The sequence below is a fragment of the Poecile atricapillus genome, chromosome 6 (genome assembly GCF_030490865.1).
Source record: "Poecile atricapillus isolate bPoeAtr1 chromosome 6, bPoeAtr1.hap1, whole genome shotgun sequence".
Taxonomy (NCBI): domain Eukaryota; kingdom Metazoa; phylum Chordata; class Aves; order Passeriformes; family Paridae; genus Poecile; species Poecile atricapillus.
This window is the reverse complement of record NC_081254.1, coordinates 28,680,114-28,702,566: the sequence shown is the minus strand read 5'-3', so window position 1 is coordinate 28,702,566 and position 22,453 is coordinate 28,680,114. Positions and strand designations below refer to the sequence as shown.

At 38.7% G+C, this 22,453-nt stretch overlaps 1 long non-coding RNA gene across 2 annotated transcripts; it reads left to right on the top strand.

Annotated features, from left to right (window-relative positions):
* Positions 1–634: 634 nt before the first annotated feature.
* LOC131580381 (uncharacterized) lies at positions 635–17,275 on the top strand. 2 transcript variants are annotated; one of them, XR_009277854.1, is made up of 3 exons: positions 635–846; positions 947–993; positions 15,068–17,275. It is a non-coding gene; the product is annotated as an uncharacterized LOC131580381 (long non-coding RNA). The 2 variants fall into 2 exon arrangements; XR_009277855.1 differs by having other exon boundaries at positions 635–868.
* The last annotated feature ends 5,178 nt before the right edge of the window (positions 17,276–22,453 follow it).

The following is a 22,453-nucleotide window of genomic DNA, read 5'->3' as shown; positions in this document are numbered from 1 at the left end:
GAAATACATCTAAGAATAAAATATGTCAATCTGCCTATTAGTCTAAGACCTTTCATTGGTTTGTGCCTGAATCTGTCATTCTGTGACCTGAAATTTAATCCTTGGAGAATTAATTGCCTTAATTGTAATCTTCTGAAAATTAATATATAATCAACTCTTCATTATCAGGGAAAAGAAGCAGCTGGAAAAAAATGAAAGATGGAAAACCTGGATAATGCAAGTACCTCAAGGCCAGGGTTGGCCCAGATGTACATGTTGTGCCCTGGTGTAAATGTCCTGCTTACTTAAGCTGCAATGAGCAGCACCAGTTTAGGTACCACTGAGGGTCTAACATGGTTTATTCCCAAAGTGGGTAAGGTACCCAGACACGATGGAGAATAAACTCTGTTTTTTACTGTTACTACTGCACACAGGTACTTTAATTCATATTTATAGTGCTATCTAGATAGTGTTGTGGTGGTTCTGCAGCAGTGATAGTCATTAAAATACAAACATGATTTCATGTAGAATGAGATGTCATCTCTGAAATAGGACTGAAGTAACATAAGTATCCAGTTGCAGGAATAAAAGACTTCATCTAGGAAGAATGGCAACATCGTACTCCTTAACACTATGGAAAGAGGCAGGAAAGCACTCTCTTACTCGACTTCCAAAACTAATGAAGGAAAATTCAGGGGAAAAAAAAGTGAAAAATACTTCAGTCTAGTCAGCTTATGGATATCCGTGTATTAGGTTTTCCCAGGTTGTACTGAATTCTGTTTCTGGAGCTTGCTATACATGTTTTCTTGTTCGATCATTGTTCGGATAGAGAAGCTGAAGACTGAAGCAGAAATTTCCAGTGCCTGGGTATGTGAAATCCGCCTTCTGGGTAAGTCTCTATTTACTTCCATCAGCTTCTCCTGAAAAATATTTCAGTCAGCACCACTTTTGACTTTTTTCTTTTCAGTGATTTTCTTTTCACTGGATGTGAATGGCAACAGGTGGCCACAACTGGTAGGTTCTTTTGCAATTACTCTGGCTTTGCATTTTCCTGCACCTGTGTGGGCTCTGCTGCTCATGACTGCATGTCATTGAAATGGTGCTGCTCAGAAATACTCAAGCTACATTTACAAAGGGCCAGGTAAAATTTAGCTCAAGCCTGCAAGTTCCTTTATAAGCAAACAAAAAAAAAAAATTCTGACATTTGAAAGAATGTTTCCTAATAGTTTGAAAGGAAAATACATGGGAGATCTAGTCCTTTAGAATTAATTGGTTATAGTGCAGATGTTTTTATAGGAGAACAGAATCACCTGAAGAATTTGACTAACCACAGTAGGTTATAAGCAAAAAAAATCTCCCCATGAATAACCAGAAAAAGAAGCTTATGAATGATTCACCAAGAGATACAGCCTGGTTCCAGACCTCTGAAAGGTGAAAAACAAAACTCAAGAGCTGGACTGACTGTTGCAGTATGCAGATCATGTGCTTTCAAGAGTCAAGCAGATCAAGATGCAAAAAGATAACCTTTGGAGATAAGGAATCAGACACTCAACCATGGATAGCTGAGACTTACAAATATGCAGGGACAGCCAACTAATGAAAGGCAAACACTGTAGAATTTTAGACCTGATGCAGAACAATGTGGAATAAATTAATGATGTCTTTTTGCAGGTACTGTGAAAAACTGTGTACTCCCTCAGCACCTTGAGCCAGTGACAATATAATCCTCAATTCACATAGTATAAATTTGGAAAATATTGGAATGTGCAATTCATACCTAGGAGGTATACACACTCTGATCCCAGGATACTGGCTTATGTCATTAATGGATTGTATCATGCTCTTTTCTAGCTGCAGAAATGGCAAATGTTTACCATTTTAACTATATTTGCCAACTTGTTAAAGAACAGCAGAAGGTAATTAAAGAAAACATAACGGCAACAGTAAGAAATTAATGTTAAAGTGTTTTGAGGAAAAAACAGGCTTTAAAAAAAATCCCTGATGTTACTCTCAGCTCTTCAGATAACTGAAATATGCATGTTAATAACCTGACTTATCTTTCCATGCTTTCACTATTACATATTTCCATTCATATCATGGTGTAACTGGTCTGCTTCCAGTCATCCTCACTTCTGTTTCTTATCCTTCATGGTTCCATAAGCACAAGAGAATTAACAATAATTGCTTATTTATTTGTTTACCCCACTCCTTTCTAATGTATGCATGGGGAGTTATTCCTCTCATTGCCAAAGTGGTAGGTAATAACTACTACATCTTCACTATTAATAAAAATAACCATAATTAATATATTTAGTACAGATTTTACTTCAGTAATTTTTAATTTTAAATATACTATATTAGAAGGAATATTCAGCCCTTAAAAAGCTCAATTTGTCAAGTCTTTAGATACTAATTCCTCTTTATGTGCATGCAAGTTCTAAGGATATATACATAGCTGGAAGCAAAGTCTAAACTTAATGGTTTCTTTACCCATGGCAAAACACTGTTTTTTGCATAACTTCGGAGTACCATTTGACAGTGATAAATACTAATGACACACAAGGACAAACTGGGCATAAATTAGATTAAAAAATAGGGTCTTTTAATATTTTATATGAAGACAAATGATTTCTGGAAGTCTGCCTAAGTAGAACAGTACCAATACTGCACAATTTACACCCCTATAAATGACATTTGGTTATAGTGAGGCTCTGGTGATCTGGTCTACGGCAAACAGATCCATTCCTGGGACCTCTCACTTGTGAAAGATGTTCTGCAGGACTGAGTTTTTGACAGGCCACTTGTGCGGGCCCCGTTTGCTGGCTTGAGCTGCTGAGGTGACCTGACTCTGGGAGGCTGTGGAGCTCATGCAGAGCCAAGGCCAGAGCTGCACTGCCTCCTGACGGAGCGAGGCAGGACTCCTTCCCCCTCCGTCCGCTGACAAATTGCACAGCTGTGGTGTTACATGTCAGCACTTGCAGTGCGGATCTCCGGAGACAAACCAGGAATGTTCTGCATGCCAGACAGTGGCGCTGAGCCATTACATTGAGACAACCTTCTTGAGGGAACTGTGGGCCCTGAGTGAACAAGAGTGGGGAATCCGCTGACATTCTGACCTGCAGCCATGTAACCGTAGGCAGTCTAGTGCAGCGAGGCCAGCTCTACAGTTGAAAGAAAAGAAGTCTTGCAAAAGTGTGCCAAATCCATGTAGCATTTGCTGCGTAGATACTACAGTAATTTCAAACAACTCTCATGGCATTTAGATAAGGTAGGTGAGACTATGTGTCCCTGAAGTCTGAGATATGCTTTCATCAACATTCATGGTGAGCCTGAAGTTATTTGATGATGTTTATCATCATCTGGAATACTTCCAGTGGAAAACATGATCTTGCTGATCTGGAATCTAACTCAGCTCCTGCAATCTATATATTCGGGGTAACAGTCAACAGAGAAATGCACATTGACATTTAATGCAGAGAAGCAAAGGACTCTGAAGTTACCTGAAATGATCTGCTCACCTGTTGAGGTCATCTTCTAAAATCAGCCTTTCTGTTTAGAACCTACAGTTCTTGCTTGTTTCACTGAACTACCACAGCTACTAACCTTTCACCTGCTCCTTCCCCTTAGAAAATCTACATGGACTTTTAAAGTTGTTTCCCTACTGGGAAGCAGAAGAATATACAATATATAAGATTGTAAAATAAATTTTGTAAATAATTATCATAGGGACTGAAAAATAAAACAGCAGTATTGAAAGACAACTATGGAGGCAAAAAAACCCAAGATGTTGTTGTAACCATGGAGGAAAAAACATAACTGTTATTACTGTGATGTCAAATTAATTTGTTGAAATGTGCCATCTAGAATGGGGAAATTATAGTAAGAGAAAATATTTTGACTTGAGCTGTGAGGGCTTCTCCTTTGTTACTTCCCACTTTAGTAGTGAATTTACCTGTTTTGTTTATCAGCAGCTTGTGAGGAAGAGCATAGAAAACAAACAGCAAAGATAAATATTGGGGTAAAAAGAAATGTGAATTGAAGAGAATAACTCATGGTAACACAGCAAAAGTTCTACCATCACAGAAAATAATCTTAAAAGAGAACTAGAAGCATACCGTCGATGAGGCTACAAGAATATGAATGCATAGCTTCTTGGAAACCTTCACTCACAGCTGGTATGAGTAGTCTACTGTCAAACTAGAAAGGCGTATAATTTGGAAATCTGGAAGGGTTAATTCCTTTCCCTATATTGTTATTCAACAGTCTGGGTAACGGAATAGATCACACATCTGAAATGTGTATGTGGGATAAAGTGCTATAGGCAAATTGGAGCAGAGAAAGAGTTTTCAGAATGATTTGGAGAGATCAGAGAAACTATGAAAAACATAGGATTCAGCTGAGGAAGGACAGGTGTTAAGTCCTGTACTTAGGAAGGGAAAATATTGTCTGGGAAAGCACAGGATGGGGAATGACTAGACAGAAAACAGTTGTTCTGAACAAGACTTGGGGAGTATTACAGAGGATCACAGCTGAACATGAGTCAACAATATCATGCAAGGAAGGCATCCATCAACCTAAGCTATATAAATAGGAGTTTTGTCTGACGTAATTCCCTTATTTTTCTTGGTGGTGATAAGGCCTCAGTAAGAGCACTACATCCACTCTGGCAGTGGTACTTTCACTAGGAAACGGATTGAAAAAATCAGAAGAAAGGAGAGGACTAACAAAAAGCCTACAAAAGAAGAGCCACAAAAAAAAGGATGATGGAAAGAACATTGTTCAGTCTAGAAACAAAAAGACTGAAAGCAGAAAATAACCTTTAAAGAGAATGGAATAAATTGGTTTTGATCCCCAGGGTGAAGAAGATAGAGGAAAGTGGATTTGAATCATAGCAAAAGAAGTTTGGATTAAACCTGCTAATCACAAATGAGAGAATATGTCAAATTTTGAAACACCTGACGTAGTAGGTTGCACAAAACATCTTTCAGGAATGAGTTAAACATGATCCAACTTTGGGGCAAGAGGAAGGATTAGATTCTCCTAGGTGTCCCATTATCCATGATTATTGGAGCAAGCAAACTCTGGAATGGCAAGGAAAAATGAAAAATCCATTGGAAAGCAACAAGTGCAAAAGTTGATATAACTTAAGTAGTTTGCAGGTCCAGCAAGTCTTCACAGTCCTTACAGGTCCATGGTTCAGATGGCTTGAAGATGGCTGAAAATGTATATTAATAAAAGCCATAACCATCCATCTAAAGAGGGTCTTTAAAGTGATACAGTCAAAGTAGGGAAGAAGAAAAGACTGTTTTCTTTAGGAGAGAGACAGAAGCAGAGATCACACAAACATTTTGAATGTTTGTGTATGTACCTAGTGAGAAGGGAAGTCATACAGTGTTTCTAAGGAATGCATCACTCTCCCAGACACAGAAGCCATTGCAAACACAGTCCCTTAACAGAAAAAAGGGTTTCACATGTGGAGTGTGCCTTAAATTCAGCCCCATCCAGGAAACCCTGAACCAAAGCCTAAGGAAACCTTAGTATAAATTATGCTTGTTTAAATCCAAGTCATTAAATATTTTGTCTAGGTAATAGGCAGTTCAAGTCCTGAAGAAGACATGGCTCTACATACAAAATATAAAATAAATATGATCATATCAGGATAGTTTGCACTTAAAGAATCCTGTCTGAAAAGTCAGATGCTTTAATCCACTTATAAAAACAGCCCCTTTTCTCTCCACTGTTATAAAAAGATGTGTGATGAGACTGTGGCTAGCAATCCCAGGGTGAAAGAAGTGGCATAAACCTCACCCATCAGTCACAGTCCACAAAGCTTTTACTTGGACTGTCCTTGGCTGTGATAGCACATCATTATTAATCTTCCAAACATTACACACTTACAATCTGGTATGCAAGGACTACCATGCAGTCTGCAAACTGACCAAAGCAAAGCTATTTGATTACTTCATGCTCAGGATACAAGGAAAAACAAAAACAGCCTTCAGCCAGGAAAAGGCTAAAGCCTAAAATCTACTGAAAATCACATATGAAATTAATTCTGATTTCTGGAAATGCTCATTTCTGGAAACCCCATAATGGTCTCCTTGAACCAAAGAACCATAAACCATCTTAGGCACTGAGAGCTCCCTTACCTTTCATAGTTCACAGAGAAATCAATTAGGTTGTGGTTACAATATATAGACTATTCAATTTTATTTTTTTTCTTTAACATGGAACTTTCAGGACAAAAAGCTATAAAAGAGGAAAAGAAGCCTTTAAAATCATACCTTTCCTCTTCCTTTTTCCCCCTTTCCACTTGTTTTTTCACAGAGAACTTGACATGTCACATAGTGTTTTCCAGTAAGCTGATCAATTGCCAAAAAATAGGTAGTCTCAGGCAAACTTTATCAATCAGCTCCTGCTGAATTCAGCCCAGGAGAAAGATAATACTCCTGAAATAATTATATAATTTGTCTTGACTTTTCTCACAAGCACAGTTGTGTCCTTACCCTCTCAGTTTCAAGAGACACTGAAACTGTAAGCAGGGTCACAAACATTACAAGTGAGGTCACATGCTTGAAAGAAGCAAGAAAACTTCTCAGGACCACTGTGATAAAAAAAAAAAAAAAAGGAAAGAAAAGAAAAGAAAAGAAAAGAAAATAAAAAAGCCCATTGATAGGGACAGGCAGGAGGAAGGTAAGACAGAATCCAAAGGGAAAAAATAAACCTGAATAGTTCCAGTTCAATAAATTCTAAGTAATTGATAATAAATTCTTAGTAAAGAGAAAAGTCAGAAAAGTTCAAATCCCTCTGCCTTTTCAGAGTATGAGGTTGAACTGCATGTTCCCATCTCTCCAAACTTACCTTAATTTCCAGTCTTTCCAGAACTCCAAACTTCTGAGTTTCTGGGACTGTTCTCTTCTTTTTGTATTGAAGCTGCTTTAGCTAATATAAATATATAAAAGAAAAAGCAGCAGGAATTCAGTTTAAATGCAAGTTACCTTTCCCTGAGACTGACTCTGGTGAAGCTTTCACAAGATCAGTGATTTTTTTTTTTTTTTTTTTTTTTGGAGTGAACATGTAAACATAAAACAAATTCTTTCACTTCTCAAAATATTCACATAAGAGTTGGTTTGGGTAAAGCTGAAACAAAATGGAATTTAAACAATGATCAGAAGCAGTTATTTGGCTGAAATCCTTGATTCCAGATGAACTTTTTTCATATCTCCAGCTAAACTGTCTGTCCTCTCCTAGGACATGATTAGAGGGCAAAGTATTAAAAGTATCACTGTTAAGTGAATGGCCCATACAGGGATTGAATCCACAATCTTGGTGTTATTAACACCATGCTCTGACCATCTGAACTGATCTAATTTCAGATGGCTAAGGCTCCATCCCACACAATACTGGCTAGCTCCTGTGCTTGCACAGCTTTCTTGACTGCACCAAAACCACTGCTAGAGCTTGTGAGGGGTTTGGGCAGCCAGAAAGACCCAGCCCATTGGGTCTGAAGGGTGCAGCACTCACCAGGAACCTCCATCACCTCAAGGGAATGGCCCCAGTTACACAAGTTACAGACAGTTCTGCCTTCCCCCAGACAGTGAGAACAGACCCCTTTTCCACCCACATAAAGGCTGGATAACAAAAGATATAAATTATACAATAAATTGCTTAACAGTAACATATTCTTCCTTTGAGGTATCTGCTTCATTATTCCAGCTGGTGGTGAGTTTAGGCTGGAAGCATGAGGACTGGTTGCCTGTGACATTTTATCAAAACTAACCTGGCTACAGATGCTGTTTTTTAAATCCTAAATGCCTAATCCTAATTTTTAAAATGTTTTAAAATTGTTTTGACAGCATCCTACAACTGTAAGCACCACAGGTTAAATACAAATCATTATTTGTTTTACATCTGCAGCTCATAACACATTTCTGAAAAGAGCCCTAGTGAGGCAGCACAGAGAACCTTTCACACTCTTCCCTTGGAGCAATCCCATTACAATATCTGTCCCTCTTTCTGGACATGGCTTTGAACGACTTGCTTTGAGCCATTCAAAAACTTTGTGGTAGACCTGGGTGTTGAAAGTAGCTCTCACAAGGGCTGATCCAGAGCTTATTTAAGTCAACAGAAGTCTTTCCAATTGATTTAATTAACTTTTGAGCAGGTTCCGAGTCTCAGGGCACTGCCCTTGCTGTGGCAGCATGCTTTTTATACTGCTCATTTTATACACCTATCATATTTCTTCCAACAGTTCTTTCCAAATTAAATTGCCTTAGGGTGCAAGGGAACACTTCAGAGAGATGAGGGACTGTAAACTATCTTATTCTTATTGAAATCAATGTGACTTGGATACCTATCTGCAATGTGTGCCATTTAAAATTTTCTACTTAATCAAGCCAGACCTTCCTGCAATGCCTTTCACCATTTTTCTCTTTTCTTTTCTGTGGATCACTTTTGCAGTCTTTTCTGATGTATAATAGGAAGATGACAGGAGATCTTAGCACAGATTGACACTAGACATTCACTGAGAGATTCATACATAAGAAATCTATCTGAAAAAGTATAGTTACAAAAAAAAGATTAAAAATTAATGAAATTGGTTATAAGTTCAGTTAAGATGTGATCCTCCAGTTTTATCCTCTGATTCCAGTAGCACATAAAAAAAAAAAAAAGCTGGCTTGCTGCCATGATAAAATAGGCTTATCAATTTCCAGTGGTTTAAATATGGGTCAAAACATTTAATCAGATAATATTAATTTATTTTAGTATTCCTTGGGGAAACCCAGGATGACTTTAACAGAGAACTCCTTCTAGCTTTTGAAACAAAGAAGGAATAGAAGGACATCCACTGTGATTTATTTTTCTCTGGATGATCAGTGGAGAAATTGGATACGCATGACACATTCATTTAGTCCTCACTTCCCTTTGATGATTAGGGCTGAATTTTCATTCTGGTATATGGGGATTTGTGTGTGTCACTCCAAACAACAAGTGTCATACATCTAAGTCCAAATGTAACTTTCTAGGAGTGAAGTTCAGAGACAAGATACTCCAGTGTAAGTGGCCAAAATAGAATATCGCAATAGCATGCAAGTAATACTTATGCTCTAACATTGAAGCCTGAGCCTCACAGAGGCTTGACTGAATTTGTCATTAAGATCCTTTCTCTAGCTTTGGTGAAAAAACACAGTGGAAATATGTGCAGGCATCAACCTAATTAAATCTATAAAAATTGATTAGCCATTTCAAAACATCTGTTACTTGGTCCTTCGCACACTATTGCAAGTAACCTCAATAATGAGGTGTGACCAATTGCTTTATAGTGGGAGCATTGCAGCCTCAGGCGAAGGGGACTGAAGAGGCCTAGCTGTAGCTCAAACTGATTGCAGTGAAATGCTGGGTCTGTGTAGTTAGGTGCTGGAATTTCATTTGCTTATAACAATCATTTATTTATATAACCCTTTTACAGAACACCAGAATTAGATAGAAATGTGAGGAACAGTTTTTGCAACAAAATCGTTTACCCTTTGGGGTTATTTGACATTCATCAAAAGAAAGAAATTCTATGAAACTAAGCTAATGGAATGAAGAAAAGAAAGCTATATAATGGCTTATAAAGGTTTGTAATTGCCTCTTGATAACCCAGAGGCAATTTGAAAGGCTACTGCTGTGGCATAATATTTTCCAGTTTTCATTCAGTCCCAATGTCAAGTGGGATACAAGCAATAAAACTCTCCCTTACCTTTCCCTGTAAGACTATTCCATACATCACATTGTGAGCAAGTTTTATTTTTGGACTGTGATGAACACCTCACAAGATCAGGCCAGTAGCAAGGCACCAAGCACGTGGTGGTGATGCATCACATGGATTCAAAAACATTGCCATCCACCACTGCAGCACCAGCAACATTCATTGAAATGAACACATAATTAAAAATACAGCACAACTGCAGTAATTTTAAAACTTAAAGAAATATAATCCTCACTAAATAATCACACTGCACTCAGATACTGTCTTGGTTTGAAAAGAGAGGTGTCTGCTAAGGAAGGCAGGAGCTTCCCTTGAAATGGAAAATGTAAATCACCTCTTTCAGAATTACAATAATTTTGAAATCAAGGGGCTCTCAGTCAAAGATGTGGGAGTAGGAATAATACTTACTAGTATACATTCACTATCTGAAACACCTCGAGTCTTCTGTGTACATGTATTTTATGTGTAAATCTGGAGAATGGAAAGCAGCATTAAAAATATAAATTTTTGGCACCCAAGGCTTGTGTATTTATGTTGAAGAAAACAGAGCAATTTTACTCAGGTGGAAAAATGCCATGGCTTTGTTTCAGCTGCAAAGCTTAAAAGAAATTGCTTGAGGGAAGTGAGAGAACAGCAAAAGTTTTTAATAGTCATTGTCACATGGAAGGAGTGAAACAGAGAAAACATTCTCTTCTGTTATTCCTCCTTTCATAAATCAGGCATTAATGTTTGAAAACCTCAGCAGTGGAAGTTCCTGTGCCAGCAGGAAGCCCAGACTGCAGTACACTGAGAAAACTTAAGTCTGATAATCCTCACACACAATTTCTATGCTGGGCATTTAATATTGTAATTTCCAGCCCACACAGATGAACCTGTGCTGGAAGGATAGAATAAAACAAGAGCATTCGCACTGGATGGGCTGTTTCATCTCTAATTCTGTATAATAGATTGCATAATACACTCAGGGAAGCTGTTTTTCTCAGCACCTTCACTAAGTATTCCACTACAGTGGAAACTGTAGTACTAACAACAGCCTATGCTCAACAGCAAGGGATGGGCAGACCTACACACTGCTGACAAACACAGTGTGGCTGCAGGCCTTCCCCCAGGCTGTTCTCAATCTGTATTTGTCCTCCCACAACCCAGATGGTTTTTCTGACAGCCTAAGCAATGGGTGAGTGATCTTTTCCTCTCACCAGTCCAGCTCAAGGGCTACAAGACAGGACTTTTGCTGTTATAAATGGGACTCCTTTAAATGAGAAACAAATAATCAGCCTTAAAACTTTTTTGAATGATCCTGGTAAGATTTTTTCATAAGGACAGAGCTTGTGGTGCTGTTATAAGGATTTTGGTGGAAAGTAGGTTAAAACAAACAGAGCACCCAAGTCCCAAATCCAGAAAAGCCATCTCAGAAACTGCATTTGGGATCCCACCAATGAACATGATTAATGGACCACAGATACTGTTGAAATCTTGCTGCAGGAACTGTTAGCCCTCATAAGTTTTATTTGGCTTTAAATGTGTTTTTCAAGGAATTGGGTTTTTAGGTCAGAGCAGATGTGCAAATTTGGAAATTATTTTGCTTTTCACACCAGCTATTAATACACCCTACATATTTATTGTAGGGTCTATTAATATATAAACCCATATAAACTCATACAGTTTTATTTTGGATTTTAATTATTTCCCTGCAAATTCTACAATTAGATGGGTAAAATGGCACATTTTGTATGAATTATTAGACTGATAGGGGTTGAAAGCACTTGGCCCACATGCTTGTATCTCATTGTACACTCAAATCCTCTGATAATCCTTCAGATGCACACTGTGCATCAAACATTGCTTCATTACAACCATACTTCCTCAGTCTGCTCACCAAAAATCTTTCAAGGCAGCCATAGCTGTTTGGTAAGCCACACTAGTCAGAGGTGGCAAAGGACCAATAAACCACTCTGAAGTAGACTTCATTGGCAAAACTCCTCTGTGTTTGCCTTCAGCTGATTTTTACTGCAAATACCTTTACTCTTTGGTTCCTTCTCTAAAAACATATGACCTAGATCAACGTGTAAGAAATTACAGAAGAGTTGAGCTCACCGTAGAGGTATTTTCATCATCTTACAAAAACAACCATGAAAAACTAGATATTTTTCCAACACCTTTTTAGGACAGGGTTGTTATTTGCATATTTCATCTAACGGTTTTGAAGTAAAATTATTTATTTAAATTTAAGAATTAATTTCACTAATTTTAACATTTAACTCTTTCAAAAACTTCAAAACAAACTTAAACAAAAGAAAACTTAACAAAACAGTTAACAGATTCAGTATAGACAGCAGAATTACCTGACTGTATCCCAGAAAGTTCAACTTATATCTCTATCATAGTTCACAGCTTCATCTTCTATATTCTTATCCAGGCATAATGCTGCTCTCTTTTGCAGTAAAGTGACACGAAAACAGCTGTTAGCATTACAACCACACGTGACAATTTCCAATTAATTTCAAAATTAAATAAGCTCTTTTCCAGTAATTCTTTGATGTCATCTAATTTTCTACCAGTTGGTAAAGTCAGAGAGACAGAAATCTCAAAGTAATCTGAATTTTATGGTTCTGAACTTTTCTCCCTTACAAGGAGCAAACCGTTTTTTGCTTTGGTCTTTGAGGGATTATTAGTACAGAGGAACTATTATAACAACAATGAAGGGAATGTTTGATTTTCATTTCAACTTGTAAGTCCATCTCTGGTCTTGAAACTATGATCCCTTATACTGTGGTATACACCAAAAACTGATCAAAAGTTGCTTTAAAGGCTCATTAATACTAAAAAAAGCACTAGGAAAACACATTAAACTTTTTATCAGTCACTTCACCACCAAACCCCCATTTCCTCACACTGAGGTTACATGCAGTGGATTCATTTTCTCTTCTTCTAGGTCACTCCATAATAACTCCCAGTAAAGTCACAGAGAGAGGCTTAAAGGGTTTTTTTTTTTTAAGCTAAATTCCAGCAGGAAAAATCAAGGCTATGTCTGTGCTGTCTGTTACTGAAGGGCCAAGGCTCCCTCAAGGCAGATCTACTAATTCTCTATAGCATGGTCCTACAAGTGTCTGTGAATGTACACTCTGGGCCACGTGTGAGGGGGTGGCACAGCATCCAACTTTGTGTGCCAAGGGAGGCAGTCATGTGGCTTCACATACCTGTGACTGCTTTAAGACCAACCTTTTAGTGAAGTATAAGCAGGACCTCATCTCAGAGCAGCAATCTCATCTGTTAATAGACAACCACAGCTGAGTCTGGGCAGGCTCTGATCTTTAGAAGAGGCTGGACTCTTCTCAAGGGGTGAGAACAGCTATTTGTATTTGCAGTTATCAGCCTTCAGCATCAACCTCTTCAGCTGCTTCACATCCAGAGAGGACTACTTGGACCCACATGACAAACCTCTGAACACTGCAGCCAAAACAGGTGCAAAAACATGTAGTCAAGTTGAAAAAACAAGAAAAGAGAGCTGAAAATTAAAAACCCTTTGGAGTTGTTGGGTTAAATTATACTGTGCATAGAATTTGCATAGCACTACACATAATTTTTCCTCATCAAAGGTAATCCTAATCTAGAATAACACAAGAGTTATTTATTTTCCAGGCATGCTACATCTGCTCTGTCATGTACTTTCTATGTGTAGGAATTTCCTCCTCTTCCTCACTGCTGGTCAACTTCAGTAAATTTAATTCCACCAATCCCTCTTCTAGTTCAGTATCACCTTTTCCAGAGGTGTTAATGTAAATCCATGATGTTCTGTACCATCTTTTAGTCATATCATTGCGTGACAATTTCAGGTTCTGATTTGGAAGTTGTTCCTGGCCCTTTTGGGTACATACAACTGCTTTGAAATACAGTTTGCAGGCACCTTTAAAGGCAAAAAGCAAAGCATCAAACAAAAAGAACCTACAGCTTTCTATTTAAAAACAAAGCCCCATCATTTCCATACACTCTCACTTTTTTTTTAATACTTGACTCATCATCTTGTAACAGTACTGGCAATACTACAAAAGTCACTTCCCTGAGGAGCTGCCCAGACACTTGTATATGTGATGATATATCCCTGTGATAGATGCCAGCAGCAGTAAATAAACTTTCCAGTCTTACACTCATGCTAAAGATCTAGCAATCTACAGGAAAGCTTCCAAAAGATTCCCCAAGTGCTTGCAGACATTTTACTGGTACATAAAGTCTTTTGTATCTACACACTTAATCTAAAGCACAATTAAACTCCATAGAAAAAATCCCATTAATCTCAGAAATCTTTGGATCAAGTTCTAGAATTACTAGTGCTAGCCCAGTTTACAAGGGTTGACCTTCATACCTGTTTGGCTGCTGATACTTATGTCACGATCATATATTTTTATTTCAGGCAAGGAGCACAATGGAATAAGCCAAGACAATTTTACTTGGCTTTCTATTTTTGTTTCATCAAAGCTTGCCTCTGTACCAGTAATGTCTAAATGCATCTGCATTTAACATTTTCAGACCTATGTTCAGTTCATTTGGTCAAGTGTCCTCTGCTGTTTTAGGTGCAAACCAGGAAGTATCTCATTTACGTTTTGAAATTTATTTGAATTTATTGTTTAGTCCTCTTGTTAACTTTGGGCTTAAATAAAGTACTCTGCAAGCACTGGCTCTGTGCATGAAGGAAGTTCCTATTATCGCATTCTTCGTGTTACTGTAAACAGATCCCTCCTCCTTGCACGGCATCTCAGGCCAGTGGCTGCATAACATACTGGAGAATTACCCTGGGAAACTGAGGACTGAGCCCTCGAGAGCTCAGCAGCGAAGGTCACAGACCCAGCCTCCAGACCTTGACCTTGGCTGACTGTGTGACAGTGCCAACATACCAGGCAAGAGGAGAGTGGGGGAGAAGGGTCAGCAGACATTGGAGACAGATGGCCTAATTCATCATACACCAGAAATAAATAAAAAAAAAAGCTGTTCCAAGCTTTACACGCACAGCAATGGTTGTAAATTCCACAACTGTGGAGACCTGCCAGGCCATTATACACATACCCATACTGCAGTCACTGGGTATAGCTCCTGAAAGGTGAGCTCAGGAGAAACTACAAAGCATGAAGAGTGCTGAGATCTCAGGAAATTGGTTCATAAAATGATTCTCCAAGCCCTAGTGGAAAAACAATATGCAGAAGTTAGGGACTGATGTGATATTACAGGTTATTTATAAACAATGCCCTTATGTAATGCGTAAGTTGTCCATGGATGGGATAAAAGGTATTTTATACCTAATAAGTGTCTTTCAATAATTTTTTTTTTCTATTTTGCTCTTAATAGTTTTCCAGTTGGAGCTACTTGATGGCGTGTCCTGCTAAATAAAGTTCTCTTGTCACCAAGCAGAGTACCTCATAGGAACTGGCAAGGCTGGTGATGCCGCTTTGGGAGGATGGAATGCAAACCAAACAGAGCTTTTCCCAGACCATGTATTTTGGTTTCTCTGTAGAAAGAGAAACAGAGCATCCTGGGTGCTGCCTTTCAATTTCTGGCATCTAGAAATCCACAGAGAGAAGGAAACAGAGTAATTTTAATGTGTTTGTTGCACAGGCCGAGTGCTCAAAGTGGTTTTGTGAGCACAGCTTCCCTACAAAGACAACAGCAGCCATTGAATTACTGAATGTCACAAGGCAAGTGCCAGAGAGCTCGACCATGGCTTTCATCCAGCCCTTTAGCTCGTTCTACACAGGCCAACATCTATGCTCTACACAACAGAGAGTTATTAATACAACCTCCACAATCAGCCAGTGTAAAAACCCACACGTAGAACCAAGGGCTCCATTCAGGGGTTCCTTAGGAACACATGGTATGGATAACTCTGCAAATTCTTATCACTAATCTGAAACTGCAACCCACGGAGCAGCCTTTCCTTTTGCTGCCAGGTGACCTTGGAGGGATCAGACAGGAGAAGGAACTCCTTTCTCTACAAGTAGGTTCAACAAGCAAACACATTAATTCAAGTATACCTATCTGACTGCCAGTCTCCAAGTTTGTGCCTCTGGGTCAAAGAACCAGCACAACACACCCCCCTCTACCTCAGAGCCACCACAGACACTTCTCCTGAACTGTTACACAGAAAATAAAAACCATCCTGAAAACCTGGCTGTCTCCTTTTATCACACGTGCTGTATGCATCCAAGCTTTTCCCTTGTCTCACTGCACTTTCCAGAAACAAGCATCACTCAGCAACTCAAACAGAGGAATTGGACAATGAAGCCTAAGTGTACTGTGCTGAATATCACCAGCTGATTCTGACAAGGGGACATTTTACTCACTGAAGAACTGCTCTACATCCATGAAGTACCCCAGCCTCCTGAGGAAGAAGGAGGAGGAACTACAAGACAGAAAGCAGAAATATTCTCCAGTTTTCGCTCTTACTCCAGCTATCCACCAGATTATTTCTTCATGAAAACAAATCTTCCTCCTCCATTCAGCTTGTGGTGTCTGCTTTATCCTTACACTGGATACTGAAGGAATATTTACATGATCAATCTCGACATCTAATCTAGGAACAGTTCTCTTATGGCTTGGACCCTTAATGTCTTATGTAGCAGATGGAGATGTCTTCCCAGGCAACACCAAATGGGTCATTTTGGATTCGGGTGCCTCGCACTAATACAACCCCAGCTGTTTTATTTCCCCTTCCTCTTTTGAAGGAGCACAATTGTAGGAGTTCTTTTTCACCCTCAAATTTGCAAGAGACCTTTTACTAGATTACTTCTACTAGATTTGCAAGACACCTTTCATCTAGATATACAGACCATTGTGCTTGAAAGCTTTGAGATATATTCTGAAATTGCAGTTGAGAACACACCTTTTAGAGTGTCCCTTTTTAAACAAGGGATTTAAATATTGCCATACTTCCAAGTTGTTCATGCATCTGCCCAGGTACTCATATGAATATTTTTTTAGCATCAGAGCCATCTTACAAGCTTCAGCGTAAATATCTCTGAAAGGGAAGAGAGAATTCATGAAGGCAACAAGACTGAATAATTTAAAACTTGGGCTCACAAGCACTGCCTGGTCCTGCAGAGTATTTTTCTGTTGGAAATTCGTTCTCTGAATGAACCAGAGGACAAATCCAACAATGCTCAGGATCCAGCACCAATCAAAGAAGATCAGCTTGAACCTCAGCCTGTGTCTATGGTTCCTGCAAAATTATGAGGGATCAAAAATCCTGGAGCACTGACTGAATGGTGGTCAAAGAATTGTCATGCATAAAAGAAAGATGCTTGGCAAAAGACTGTTTGAAAGGGGCTTTAGCCATAATAATGATAGGTTTCTTGATATCCTTTCAAGATAAATAATCCACACTACAACTCATCAAATATCCCCAAAGCTGTTATATCTAGGGGCAAATATACATGATAGTATTGTAGGCAAGGACAACTGGGAAAGAAATGTTCAAATCCAGAACTGACATGGCACATGCCTTTCTGAGCCTTCTTAAATAAAAAGTGTTTTTTAAAGTAGGTCATAGATACCACCTATGTGCATTGCAAGAACTGTGTGAATATCTCTTCTACATTACAGTGCTTTTACCATCTAAGCAAGCAAACCCTATGCTGTTCAGTCCCAATTCATACAAAATTTTGAATATAGCTGAAGTCTAAACTTAAGAAGACTATTTCATTAATTTGTCTTTATATATTCTAGATGGTTTTATATGTGTTATATATATTTATACCTTTTAATATTACATATTTTATAATATATATATTCTAAAATTTAGAAATCCCTCTTAGCTGTCATGGAAGCAATACAGAGTAACCCCAGCATGGTTTCGGTATCTGTACTGTCAGACTGAATGTAATTACAAAGAAGTGGGAATGCAATTTATTCCCAAGTAACCAGCGCTGCAAACTACAGCTGTACTTGAGATATCCCAGCTACTCAATATTTACCAGTGTGAATTCGAAAACCGGCCAGAAAATCATTCACAAGCTGACTTCCCCCAGTTTAAGCAAGGGGGTGTTTTCCTCTGCACTATGAGGGCCTGCATCCAGCTGGCCAGATGCTGTTAGAGTGATCTGAACACTGAAGGTCACGGATGCATTTTTATCCTTCAAAATGTAAGCAGAAAAGCCTGTGAAGGAACAGAGGCAGATTTTCATTGTGCTCAAAGCTCCAGCAGCATCTGCCTACAACCTTTAATGATATCAACAGCAATTAGATGTACTTCTGACTCAAACACATGCTCTGTCTGGAATGCCTCCTATTTAAAGCCCAGTACACGTAGATTCTATATCATTGACATCCCGTAACCCAACAAACATCTAATAGACATAGCTGCACAAGTGAGGTCTAAATGCTCATCCCACCCAATGTAAATCTCATTTCTAGAATGGTGGGAACTGTCAGGCATCAGAACCTGAGAACCTGCATGTCATTTCTCATCATTACATTTCCCCACAGAGGAATTAAGCCATCCCAAATGCAAGCCATGACTACAGTAAGAAATTACAAGTTCTTATCTGCATTAACAAACAGAAGTTTGAGGTACTTAATAAACAAACAACTAAATAAATAAATAAAAATGTCAAAGACAACTGAGCAATTATTTTTGTCCATCACTATTGCTCTATTATGTAAGAAACATTTGCCTGAGACAAAATACCTAGGCAGAAAACTAAAAGCAAAAAGCTGAACTCAAGGCAGTCAAGGTGACCAAACCCAAGCACTGTCCTCTTGTGGCGGCAGACAAAAGATGGGGAACTAAAGAGATGGAGAAGAGTAAAAATGACACTAAAGGAGGAAACAAACAGAGTAACTAGAAATAAGGATCTCAGCCTAACTGGCTTCCCTCTACACACTGCAGCTGACCGTAAGAGGGAGAAGAGGGATGCAATGCCAGGACTGAGGTGAGAAATACCTTCAATTAAAATAGTCCCCAAATACATTTATAATTGCACAAGAAGGAAGTGGCTACATATTCGCTTTTCTATAAAACCAAATTCCCTCTTACATAACCCTCCTAGAAGTTAAAATGCTATCGCTGCTGAAGTGAACTTTAGCACACACGTGAAGAGATTTTCCTTTTGTTACTGGGATGCTTTAATTGGCTATTAGGGAAACTGTAAAAGCGTCCATTGTGTCCAAGGAAGAAAGCAAGCAGATGCTAGAAACAAAGATCAATGTCTGAAGACTCTCAGCTTACAAAATCAGCAGCTTTTTCCCCCCAGATGAAGAACTGTTATCCACCAGAACCTGGTGCTCCAAGAACAGAGCAGCTGTTCTTTGGCAGTGCTCTTGTCTGCCTATGGAAAAATACACTCAGCAGCAGCTGAGAGGATCTCAGCAGTTACTAACTTCAACAGTCAGGGTAACTCACTTCATACCACCAATCTGATGGAAGAACTTTAACAGGAGTAGCCCACCCCCTCTGATCATCACTGCCTTGGGAATCATCACCTCCCACACCCATAAGTTCATCTGCACAAAGAGAACAAGGATCTCATTCACTAGAAAGAGTTATTAGTAATTTCTCATAGAGGAACCAGAATCATGTACCTTTGTGATATTTTTTTCAATTTTTACTTCACTTGACCAATGTTTATTTTTACATAAATTTATTTATACATTTTTCTAGATTGGCAAAGTTCTATTCAATAAGAACATTTTAGCAAATTATTAAATTCTTAAAGGCTTTTTATAAATTTCTAAAGCAAAAAACTGTGAATTATTTCCATTTATTTACATTCACATTTGTGTAAAACTATCTATAACCAGTATTTCTCCATTTGTTCAGGATACTCATAACAACTCTAAGAGTCCCTGGAACTCCAAAAAATCTCACAGAAAAGCTTTGATTTAACCCTCAACTTTAGCAATAAAGCAAACTTCCATTTTGCATTTAGTCCAGTTTGGCTCCATCTCCTGCTCAAAGTTACAAACTACATATTGTAACATTTACATAAGCTTAAAAATATGAACCTCAAAGGTGTTAATCTTACAAAGTACTTGAAGAATGTTTGCTAGAGATGAAAACTATCCTAAGATATTAGAAGTGATCAGTGACTCAGATGCTAAGCTTTGCATATCAATAATTAAGAAAGAGAACAACTGAACGCCTATATTGGTGAAACCAGTGGCACTCCAGATATCTTCAGTTTCGAAGGTATTTCGAAGCAAGGGCGTAGTTTCACTGAATTCTGCCTTAAAAATTACAGGCGGAAAAAACGGAGACTGAAGAAACTCATGGATGCAGTTAACTCTCAACAAACCTTATTTTTAAAACTCTAGGAAGAATTTAAAGCCCTAACAGACTGAAAAGGCAGTTTGTAAATTCTGATGTTGTATGGAGCAGTTATGAACCATCACAAAGAGAACACAAGACCATCCACCTTGGAAATACTACTCCAATCACTGCATTCTGTAGCAATCTGAAGCAAACAGCAAGGAAAACTTCTCTGCTACTCCTGACCTTAACAGGCTGAGGAAAAAAAACCTCCTTTAGGTTTTAAGTACTCGTACTTTTTTTCATAACAATACTTTCATCTTTATAGAAGGACATTCCTTAAAAAAATTCTGCAACAAATGAGGTTCTCCTTTTCCTACTTTCATCCAGTTCTCCCCCATGGAATTAATTTTTCAAGACAGTGGGCTGGTATAGATTTTGCTACATAATCTGCCTAACTTCATCCCTGTTTGAGGCCCTCTTTTAATTCTAACCATAGCTTCTAACTTAGTAACCCCAGCTCATTGCAGGGAATTCACAGCACTTCAGAGGCTGTACTTTGACATCTGAAAGAGTGCTGTTATTTCAGCCTTTCCCATTCCAGTCCCATGTGTACCAACATTACTGCAACACACTCAGTACACCAGATGAAACAACTGGTGCCATTATGTTTTTTTATACTGGCTATACAACAGAGAGGCAGCACAGCATTAGGAAGGAGCACGTGCGAAGGCGTATGCTCACAGTATGCAACAAAGTGTCAACTTAGAAAGTAGCCTCTCTAAAAATGCTTTTTCAAGGACAGAATAAAGTTCGGCATCAATTAAAACAAAAAACTATCACCCCCCTCCAAACTTACCTTGAAGAGGGATTATGAAAATCCTGAGAAATCTCCCAACTTTTGTGCAAGTAGTTCTAAACCTTATTCTTTAGCAGATAAGAAACTGAATGATAGCTAAAGGCCCTGCTTACTCTTCCTCAGCACTGTTACCAAGAGTGTTCAGCTGTTCAATGTCCACCAGATTACTGGTTACCCATTTTCCTACTGTGCTTGTTAACCCAGCTTAATGCTACACTCAACCCAGAGATTTCCTAATACAGCTGAAGTTGTTCAAGTTATTCAGCTGTATTTAGGCTTCACTATGCTGAGCATCGTACGAAAAAAATCACCAAAACAAAACCCTGGCTCTAATCTACTTCTTCTTCAATGAGACTATGTGATAGAATTCATGATCAGTCTTTAGACTAATTTAGTATGACACTTCTTAATAAGCACAGTAATTAGCTTTGTGGCCTGTGAACTACTTCTCTCTTCCAAAATTCAAAATAACAACTGTCACGCTGATATCCTAGCACTAGCAAGCCTAATGAATTAGCTGAGAGCAGAGCCTGCTACTACCACCGCAAGTTATGTATCTGGTGGTCATGGATTACAAACACCTCAAGTGTGTCCTTACACACACTGGACCAAATGCCACTGAATCAGTAACCTGAGGTATTAACCTGTGACCGCATCCTTTGGGTCCTTCTCTGAACTCACTGGCTTCACCTGTAATTCAGGAATATTCTGGTCTGCAGCAGCCACCCTAAGTGCATATTCAGAGCTCTGTACGAAGAAGACAAATTTCGAATTCTTTAAGGTTCTCATAGTCTATTCCCACGCTAGAAAGTTTGAGGGCATTTGTGACACTTTGTTTCATATTTTGTACTTCTCTCTTCACTGAGAGAAGTCTTTTCTGCAGCTAGTGCGTTCCTGGAATTATAGAAAGCTTTAGGTCACAATATTCTTCTCATCCTAGCTTAAGACTTACTGCAGGTAGTCATTTCCCACGTCTATCACTACCTGGGGAAGTTGCTCCACGTCAGCTTCAGTACTCTTCTCTCGCCCTGCCTTGTGATGCATGGGATAAGCACTTCTGAGCCCAGCCATCAGTTGATGCTCTTCTTTACCACACTTCCTGGAGTTCTCAGTGGGGAGCAAGGGTGTGTGCAGACCAAAACCTATCAGGTTTTCTTCTGCTTTGTTGAGCATGCCCTACACAGAATAAATGCAACATACAAATCCACTGTTTCTCACTGTACTACTGGAAGTAGTATAAGGTATTCTTTAAGGTTATTATGTTTTTATAAATGTACTATTTTAACACCGATGGATTCTCTTTTTACAATTGCTTTGCTACCTATGAAATCTGTGATTTGTGGTAAATTCTTAATGTGCTCCAGGAGAACCCATCAAACTATACCATATCCCATTGCCAAAACCCTGGGCAGCAGGAAAATATTTCACTGACTGGGGACTATCACTTGGCTCAAGTTGTGCTGAAGTTCGTCTGAAAGACTGAAGGGATGTAATGGAGGAGTTGTTACACAGAACAATGTGCAGGAAAAAGAAGGGGATGTGATTTGTTTTGATGCAGTTCTAGGGTCTTCTCAGACTTCTCATGATTCTCTGATTCTTGCCTTTTTTCAGTTCAATAACCAGAACAATAAGG